Here is a 10,550-nt window from a genome sequence, read left to right on the forward strand (position 1 = left end):
TTATTACAATGTCTATATTTACCTGCTTATGCCTTTAGACTAAGTGCTTCAGGACAGGAATTTTGGGATGGGTGCAGTGGGGAACACTGTAAAATGATGTACAGTCATAGCAAAGTAAAAATGCAGTCTCACTAATCATATAAAAAAGGACTACTACTTCCCTTCCCCATGACATGCTTGTAACAATACTACCTAAAGTCACACTGGCCAGTTTTACTGTTATACGGCATTAAATAATTCCACTAGGACCCCATTTTATGGGCTAACTGGGGATTGTTTCCATAAGATCAAAAAGTTGCATCAAAGTTATGAATGTGTTCATAAGATCAAAATTGAAAATCTCATAATTACAGTATATACAGTGAACAATTTAACTTCTTAATCATTCAATGATAGTGTATATAAAGAACAGTAACAAATTTATAGTGTGCCTGATTTCTTTCTTTGAGAGAACTACCTCTCTTCTTTGCCACCAAATCTGTCTTTTCAAACCTGTACAGCTGCTTCAATGTTGGCTGAAGGACCGAAGGCACATTCAGCAGAAAAATAGTTTATAACTGTTCATTCAAATGATCTATGTTAATAAAATTGGGATTCTACTCTAAATTACTGTCTATTATCACATCGAGGTCTCTAAGCATTACTACTTTTCAGCTTGCCAGTGAATCTGTACTCCAGCCTATTATCTGCTATACTATTAGTTTGTTGCTTTAATTTGAATTTCATTTTGGTTGTTTCATGCCCACATTTCTCACCTCTAATTTGTTCTGTGTCGTTTATCTTCACTGGTATGGAGAGCACCTCCAAAAGTAGTATCTGTAGTAACACCTGTAATATTAATGTTGTGCTTTTTACCCCCTTCCAAATTTTAATGAAGTTGTTGGGACTGAGCCTGTCACCAAGCTTTGCTGAATCCCACTGGACAAATTCCTCTACAGTTCTATTCACTATTATCTATCAATAAGCCATTCTATGTTGACAATATTTTTAGGATGAGTGAAGAACTCATTTTTAGAGAGATCAGCTTATAGTGAATGGTAGCTACTAGTACCATTACAATAGTCACTTCTGCCCACCCCAAACTACATCTAAATCACAAATATCCTCTTCAAGACTCTCACCCCTTCCCCACTCAATACATACCACTTTCCTAGGCTAGTCTTAATCTTTATGGAAGGTTTTGACACAGCACTAGTTATGTGCTAAGTATTGTTTTCTCTTCCCCAATAACTGTTACTTCCTCCAAATACTTGATTTGCTTGCAAAACAATTTTTAGAAACAGGCTTCCTAAACTTAGATTCAATTTCAGTTGGTTGGTATTATAGCTTGACCATCAAAACAGAGAATCTAGTGATAGGGATGACCAAATAATATAGCCTACTCTGCAAATTCAGGTTTTAGCCTACATATGGAGAATATAACTATTCAAGTAGGAACAGATACTACACAGCACTCATACTGATCCACCTGGAAAGCTCCATGAAAGAGCAATAGAAAAACCACTAGAAGTATACAAAATGAAGACAATTACTGATAACAGCCTAAACAGAAGAGGGAATGAAAGCTCAAGCCATGCAAACTCTTAACAGCACAAAGAAGTAAACAGGTAACAATTACAGAAAACGGAGATAATCACCACTTGATCTTTTGTCCAGCCATTGATTAAAAAAAACCAAACAACAAAAACAGCTCTGTTGCAGGCATTCTAACACCTCCCTGATGTTTTTAGCAAAATAAAACTCTACAGGATTATACTTTCCAACATGTATGTTAACTTTGAGTTCATCAGTATGTCGTTTCCAAAGTAGTCTTAAATGCATTGGTTAAAACTACATTCTTCTCTAGGCTCTTCCTTGTTTCTTCCTAGACTTCTGTCCACAGTACCAAAAATACCGCAACCCTGAAGTAGTTTAAGATTGGCCTTTGTCTCACATTACAGTTTTGCTAGCAGAGGGAGGCAAAACTTACAAAAGTGTTGAGAACCATGATTACAATAACCACTATTTTAATATATTTTGCCCTGTCCACCTAGGCCAGTACCTAATCAAGACTTGAAAAACATTTTAGGCTACCATATACGAGTCAAGGAAGACCTCAAAACAACCAACATATGTGCAGCATGCACTTAGTCAGTATTTGTAAAGGAGTAAGAACTGGACAAAATGTTAATTCCAATCAGATTTTTGTACTTGATCAGACAATACTCTATCATCAAACCATGACTAGAAACATGCAAATAATTTACATACAGTTAAATACAACAATAGTTTTGAATCAGAATCCACTGGGATGGGCTAGTGGTGGAAGACAGAGGTGTAAGAATCACCATCAAGGTTCAGAAGATGAATCTAGTACTAGAGATTTTTATACAGTAGATGCCACTCCTGACAAATACTTCAGTCTAATGAGATTTTTTTCCCTCTGAACAAAAAGGAAAGATTTTCTGTATTTTATGTAGTCACTCAGTACAGACAAAGTTGGATTGCCCAGATTTTTCTGCACATTTCCTCTCCTGTTGTGACATCCCTTCTGTCAGATCCCTCCAACAGATTACTAGAGTTTCCCTTCATGCTGACTACTTTAAGGGACAAATCTGAGGTTTTACACCATTCCAAGAACACTACTGTAGCAACTTCCACAGTCTCCATTGCCATGGCGCTTTTGACCAATGAAAAGGCATGGTGAGGGACATTCCCCAGCCTCACCCATGCCTTTATCTTCCTTTATTCCTCAATTAGCTGTTTATCAGTGAAAAATCTTTTAGGTGCTGATGCCCATGGGCCTGTGCATGCTACTTACACAAATACCCACACCTACCTTACCCAAATGAATCCAAAAACAGGAGCAGAAAGAACAGGTTAATGGAATACAGCAGTGGTTCTCAAACTTCCTTGCACCATGACCCTCTTCTGACAACAAAAATTACTACACGACCCCAGGAGGGGGGACCGAAGCCCAAGCCTGCCCAAGCCCCGCCACCCTGGGTGCAGGGGCCAAAGCTGAAGCTCAAAGGCTTCTGCCCTGGATGGGGGTCATGTAATCTTACCCCTGGGCGGCAGGGCTTGGGCTTCAAACTTGCTTGGGCCCAGGGCCAACACCAGCCTTGGCGATCCCATTAAAATGGGATCCCGACCGACAGTTTAAGAACCACAGAATACAGCACTGCAGGACATTACATGTGTTTTACAGTGTAAAACACTACCTCTCCTCAATCTTTTACAACCGTTCAATAAAGGGGAAAGCGTGGGGATTATTGATTACATATATGAAAAATTTAAGGAGGGTTTTTAAAAAAAAGAGGGTGCTTGGCAGATGATAACAGGGAGACTTTTCCAGGAATAGAGCACAGTATGAGATGTAGTAGACTTCAGAAAAGTCTAAGAAAAGTGGTGGAAGTCCTATCACTTGGAACACTTAACAGTGAACCAAAATAAGTTACAAGAGTTCCACATGGAATAATCCTGCTTTGGCAGGAAATATGACATGTCTTTTTTATCTGTAACATCCTATGATTTAAGAATATTCCTTATCCAACACACAAAGTTTAAGTACACCCCACTGTGAGAATACCTTGTAAGGGTATACAGACCTTATAAAATATTTGAAATTTTATCTTTCAGATGGATTTCATCTTGATGAGATTTAAAGAAATTTTTCTTTATCAACATGTAGCTTTCAGAAGATAAGCTGTCTGACCTATAGCCCAGTTCCAAAATAGAAAAGTTATTTTAATTGCCTTGATTGTCAGAAGAAAAAGATAATTTGTTTTTAGATCATATACAGTGGTTTTTGTAGCTGTGCTGGTCCAGGATATTGGAGAATCAAGGTAGGTGAGGTAATATCTTGTATAGGATGAACTTTTGTTGGTGAGAGAGAAGCTTTTGAGTGTTCACAGAGCTCTTCTTCAGGTCTGGAAAACGTACTCAGAGTGTAACAACTAAATTCAAGGTGCAACAGATTGTTTAGCATAAGTAGTTAATACATTCCAAGGGATCATCAAGGTCAAGTGGGTTAGCAAAGAAGAAACTGGAGCAAAGAAATTTGTCTTAAGACTCAATTTATTTTATTTTGCTGATGACTGAATGCTGAGAACCTGATTTTGCCGTGCTAGGGTTTCATGTTGAATACTTTTGTAAACTTGTAACTTAATGTCTTAAGACCACATCAGCTTCCAGAATGTGATCTTATGTGTCTAGGTTTTTGACATTTTGGGGGTGATTGCAGATGCATTGTCTCTGATGTGGACCACAGTATTTTTTAAAATTGCTGCTTTAAGTAGGATTTTCCAACTTGATAAACAAATGATGACCTATTTTAAGCTGAACTAAACAGTTGAATGTCTCCATGGTAAACTTCACACTTGATTGGTCTGAAGACCTTGGAGGAAAGAGTTGCACGGTGAAGCAAGCAAAATTTGTAAACCATAAGCATCAGTGGTAAGACTGAGAAACCTTGACTATCAAATTAATAAGGCATCTAAGGGAAGATTGATATTCCAGAATCAACAAGGCTGAACATCTTGGGGAGACAAAGTCACAACATCAACAAACAGCCTATACCAGCCTTTGGCTAACCTTCCCTGCATCCAAAGGAAGCCCACGAGTGATAAGCTCTGAGCCAGGAGATCACTGTCTGGCTCCTCGTCTGCAGTTCCAGCTCCTGTTCTACAAGAATCTAGAAGAATGTGGGAGGTAAAGAGCTCACAAACCCGTTATCTTAATTATTTTTTTTCCTATTGTCAGCTTGTTTTTTATTCACTGGGAGTCATCCTTTCTATTTTTGAGGCGTGAGCATGGCTGTGTATGCATCTGTGAGAGTGCACCCATAAAGTCCACATGGGGAAAGAAGTTCCCCAGGTTAAACAGACCTCAATGCCATCACACAGATATGCATTAAAGCATGTTCCATGTTTACAAGTCCTTGGAGACTAAACTGTCATATGTAATTTCTGGTAAATAAGAGTTGTTAAACTTCTGTTTATCGGGAACGTTCTGTTGAAGTCTGTATTATAATATTTCTGTTAGGATGGGGGGAAGGAAAGATTAGCCACCACAATAAAACTTAAGTCTAAGAAGGCAGCTTTATCATTGGCATTGAGGTTCAGACAATTTATTTTCACTATTACAATATTTAACTCTTTTCAAAGTATAGATCTGATGGACTTTGATAAAATTCTTTAGCTGGGGCTTATTACCAAGAAGACAGCCACCTTCATCAACTCCTGAGAATTTACAAGGACTGGTTATTCTTGGTATTTATTTCATCCCAATCTAATACTGAGACTAACATGCTTGATTTTATCATGATTTGATTCTAATCTGATAGTGTTTTATTTTTTTAGGTTTGGTGATATGTTTGCTCAATTTTATTTTAGTTTGACTTTAAATAAAATTTATAAAATAGATACTGAGCACGGGTCAATATCTATTTTATAAATATTTTTATGAGCAGCATGGGCCAAGAACCATTGAAGGCTTGAGGTGGTTACCTGGCTAGCTCCCCCTTATAAGCCTATGGTTCTCAAAATATACAGACAACATAAGGCAATAACTACTCATGAAGCTCATAACAAGCACCGAACAAATCAGTCTATGCAGAAAAATGCCACAGACTTCATTCTAGTGAATAAGAAGGAATTCCAGAATCCTGTGTTTCCTGCAGTACCTCTCTCTCCTGTTCTTTCCCAAAACTTCCTTTTTGACTGACTATGATCAGTTTCAATCCATCCAATCACAGTTGAAACAGTTGGTCCTTTTAAGGAAAATGGTCCATTAAGGCTTTAAATGTTAAATATTAATTAGTAAAATCTTGACGTGCACACAATGAATTAGCAAAAATTAAAGTAGTAGTAGCTTTCCTCTCTATAACTAAAGCTATTTTTCTTTGCTATCACTACGCCCTGGTCTAAACTGGGGGTGGGGAGAGGGAAGCGATCTAAGTTACACAACTTCAGCTACGTGAATAACGTAGCTGAAGTCGACGTACTTAGATCGACTTACTGTGGTATCTTTACCATGGTGAGTCGACTGCTGCCGCTCACCCGTCGACTCCGCCTGCGCCTCTCGTGGAGCTGGAGTACAGCAGTCGACGGGAGAACACTCGGGGTCAATTTATCATGTCTAGTCTAGACATGATAAATCGATCCCCACTGGATCATACCCTACCACATGCTGACCTGACAGGCTATATTCCTCAGAATGTAGATTAGCCACCAGTATTTTTTCCCCCAGTATTTTTTCCCCAAGTGAGCCAAGTTAGTTGTATTCCTACTTTCAGATATTCATGAGACTGTACTCATGAACTACTTCAAATTTAGGAGCCCCAGGCTATCATCCAAACACTGTGTGGGCATAAGAGGCTTTTATTGTATTTTCCTGAGTAGGATTAAGGGAGTCTTCAATACAGCAACTTTTACATTCACTAGGAATTACATTTTAGGGGCATAAGGAATCTCTCAGGCTCTGTCAGATGCATTTTCCAGGAAACCAAAGAATACCTGTGGATTCTTTAGAACCTTTAAAGAAATATTTGATTTTAGAAATTCGGAGTCATTTTAAAATGCGATATGCTTTTGCAAGCATTTTCACACTTAAAGTCATATTTTATAGCTATGAAAGAGATCCCTAACAATAACATAGCTGTAAGATAGCCCCTTTTATTTTCTGGCAACTTTAGCTTTACAACAGACTATTTGCCATGCCGGATAAGACTTATGGTACAAATTAAGTACACTGTGCCTGGCAGAGGATTATGCCTGATCTTTAGAGTAAGATATTACCACCATCACCACATCCCAAATAATAATGTACCTGGCTATTTTTGCAATGCTGCCATAGGGAAAAATCCTTCCTGACCTTGCAGTGATCAGCTGATGCACAGAAGCATGATGTTTGATTATGCAGTTTTACAACAAATTTATTGCTCAGATGATTTTTAAAACCTGCTAGAGTATCTCTTACATATTTAATTCACTTTTCAAAAATAATTTTAATTGTTCTTATTCCTAATTGTGAATTTAACATACTGCCACTGTAAAAGTCATGTCTAGGTCAGTGGTTCCCAAACTGGGATTCGTGAACCCCCGTGACAGGGGGTTCTCAGGAAAAAATTCCCTAATGGCGGACAGAGCCTAGGGCCAGCAGCCCGGGGCCCCTGGACTTCCAAGAGCTAAGCAGATCAAAGCAAGCATATCTATCACACTGTGGAGATTTAAACTTCAAGACTCCTTATAAGAAATGGAAAGGGAGGTGGATATATTTTGCTGTTTTTAAAATTAAATAGGCATCTAGTATTGTTTTTAAAATTATCATGAAGAACAAGTTTAAGCTTTGTTGTAATGTGCGTTGTTTGCCTGGACTGATCAAGAGCTGAATGCTTGTGTAGGAGGAACTCTTTGAGTTGGCTTCTTAAATACCTTCATGCTGTTTCACATTTGATACTCCTTGATGAAACATAGGAGCCTTGTCTTATAACAGGCTTATTCAAAGTGTCCAAGCTACAAAAGTGAGATCTTGGAAGAGTGTTGCCGTTTTCATAATGTAATAAAAATTCTGTAATGCTAAATAATAATTCATAATAAATAGTGTGTAATAAACATGTCATAAAAACAAATTTTATAGTTCCAAGATCACTGCTTTTATAATTTATACTCAGGTAAAGGAGAAAATCCACGGAAATATTAATTTTTAGGAGGGGGTTCGCGAAACTTGACATTTTAGTGAAAGGGGTTCACAGGTTGTTAAAGTTTGGGAACCACTGGTCTAGGTTCTCTCACTCACTAGAAACCAAATCTGGTTATATAGAACGTTTCAACAAATAAAGTGGTTAAATCACACATCAAACTTCCAGGCAGACCACTAGAATTCACCTGGGAAAGTCAAGTCTAAAAAGTTATTAGTTTCCAAATTAGCTTATGGCCCTAGATAATGATAGAGAATGGACTTCAGAAAGTTGGGACAAGAACTTCCATGAGATTTAATCTAGTTAGAATACATCACCAAGTTAAGGAGACGACAACATTTAATTCCAATGCACTGATAAATGAATTCCAAGTCCATGTAAGACTAGTTCAAAGCTACAGAAGTTACACAGTTCAGCTATCTTGACTTACTCCTAAAGAAGTCAAGAGGCTTATTTTTCAAACACTAACCTATCAGCAAGCTAAGGAACAGTAATACCAGGACAGACCACTCGTCCATCTAGTCAAGCATTCTACCTCCAGCACTACCAATACATATGTTTCAGTGTTCCAGTAAGAGTAAAAAAAGATTGTTTTTAATATTGATTAAATCTTGGCATTATGTCTGCTCCCCACCTCCAAAGTGAAAAAGTTAAATACAAAGAGACATTTATGATGGAAAATGAAAGCAAAGATATAATATATAAATACTAAAATGGATGGCAACTCAAATGCTTAACCACCATTCAATGCACAGACAGTGCATTAATCTATGCTTCTAGCTCAGTAATACTTTATTTTAAATTTTCTTCAAGGATAAAGGTTACCAACCATCCACACTCAATTCAATCAGTGTATTCACTTGAACATGGCTGTCAGAAAGTAGACAGTTGACAAATGTTGCTGGTAAAAAAAAAAAACCCAAACATACAGACCTCCTCTTTTTTCGATTCACTGGTATAAGTTAATTGAAATTTATGTTCAGCTCTGTATAGCTCAACTGACAACCTACTTCTGAATCAATTTTGAACTTTCCTGATGTTGAGATGAGAAAGCATCTCTCAGCAATTCACGTAACTATTAAATGGGTGTAGTTTGACATTAGAATTATTCACTTTATATGATCACACTGTATGGAAAATCGAAGAGTTGCCCACATTAATTTGTTTTCGCTGTTTTCAGAGACAATACACTGAGACACAGAATTCCTGTGGCATTGTATATCAGGCCAGTTGTTAAACCAGTGGTTCTCAACCGATTTACCATTGTGGGCCACAAATGCAGCTCTCTATCGCATCCACACAATAAATATACTACCTATATGAGCCTGAGGATGTCACATGGTCTGCAGCTGCGTGCTGATTGGGCTGCAAGTGGCCAGCGGGTTGAGAACCACCTGACACCGGCCCCTCGCTAGAACGCACATCTATATAGCACAAATTCGCATATAATGCAGTCATGGCCATGGATCCCAAATTTAATTACTTTAATTGCAATTCATTTTAACACGGTACTGCACATGGATCCCAAATCCCATGTTCTAGTGAGGCTTGGGTGGTGTTAAATTGACATCCAGGGGCGCCGGAACATGGGGGGTGGGTGGGGTGCAAGGGCCCTCCCACTTTTTACTGTCTGTGAGGGTGACCGGAGCCACAGGGGGGAAGGGGCAGCACAGAAGCGGGGCCTTGGATGGGAAGGGGCAGTTCAGGCACTGGTGGCCCCACCAATTTTAGGAAGTTTCCACCGCCCCGGCTGACATCCCCTGGAAAAAAAAAAAGCCCCGTAAGCTTTAGTTGTACAGCACGAAAACCAGCTATGACCGATCTGCACATATTACAGATGTTTCAGCGAATGCAGGGCACAGCGCTGGAGGTTTCTAGAGGAACCAATACTTTGATGAGCGGACTGGCCCCTCCTTTATTCAACGCTGATTCAAAGCCTACCTGCTCTCCCATAGAAACGCCCCGAGGCAAAAAGCAGGGGGTGGGTCACTGGCACTTCAATGACACTTTCTTAACGCTGCTGCTGCTGCTGCTGCACCCCCCGCCGCCAGCCTGACTTTGAACGGACACAAAAATGAAACAGCCCCAACCAAGCTACCCAACCACCCAGGCCCCAGAAGTGGCGGACCCCCGCCCCCGCCTGTCACAGCTTCCCTTGCAGGCAGCCGGGCGGAGTGGGCCAAGGCCCGGGAGCGGCCGGGGGCTAGGACCCGATCCAGCCCCACCGCACAGCCGGGCCCGGGCCTGCCCGGCCCTCACAGCCTAAGGGGCCTCCGCTCCTGGATAGGCGGCGGCGCGTCCCCGGGGCCTGGAGGGGGCGGGTAAGACAGGCCGAGGGCCCCGGGGGGCGGAGCGGGGGCAGATCAGTGAGGGGCGCGGAGGGATCTAGTCACCCGAGAGGGGGGCGCGGGAGCAGGCCAGCGGTGCGGGGAGGGGGGCGGAAGAGCGGGGGGGGGCTTACCTCAGCCGGGCGGGGGCGGGGCCGCTGTGGCAAGGAGCGGCCCCGGCTGAGGGGGGGGGGGGCGGCTGTACGGGGCCGCGCACTCCCAGACGCCGCCGCGGGGCCTGGCAACTGCCACACACACAGTGACGAGAGCGGCAGGGGGCGGAGCCCGCGTCGGCAGCGCATGGGGAGGGGGAGGGCCCCCGAGCGGAGCATGGGCGGGGCTTCCTCCTCCCTTGGCCGCGTCGGGCCGGGTGGGCGGTTGGGGGCAGGTCGCTGAGGAGGCGTTCCTGGCTCAGAGCGGGCGGGGCGGGGCGAGTGGGTCATCACGTCCCTGCTGTGGCCGGCAACCCAGCCACGAGAGCCGCCTCCCACAGGGACCAAGCTCCATTTTAGAAGGAGATGGGTTATCAGCGCCCCATCGAC

The 10,550-nt window shown here is 41.6% G+C and overlaps 1 protein-coding gene across 6 annotated transcripts in view; it reads right to left on the bottom strand.

The window, feature by feature from the left end:
* The window catches only part of STARD3NL (STARD3 N-terminal like), a 42,977-nt gene extending 32,699 nt beyond the window's left edge, over positions 1–10,278 (bottom strand). For 2 of the 6 annotated variants that reach the window (XM_073332862.2, XM_073332865.2), the window contains exon 1: positions 10,143–10,274. The gene's annotated coding sequence lies outside the window, so the exon portion shown is untranslated. Of the gene's footprint in view, positions 1–755; positions 1,564–9,622; positions 10,077–10,142 lie in introns of those variants that run through there. The other 4 variants (XM_073332867.2, XM_073332866.2, XM_073332863.2 and 1 more) reach the window with 4 other exon arrangements.
* Between the last annotated feature and the right edge of the window lie 272 nt (positions 10,279–10,550).

This window comes from Lepidochelys kempii, chromosome 2, assembly GCF_965140285.1.
Source record: "Lepidochelys kempii isolate rLepKem1 chromosome 2, rLepKem1.hap1, whole genome shotgun sequence".
Taxonomy (NCBI): Eukaryota; Metazoa; Chordata; order Testudines; family Cheloniidae; genus Lepidochelys; species Lepidochelys kempii.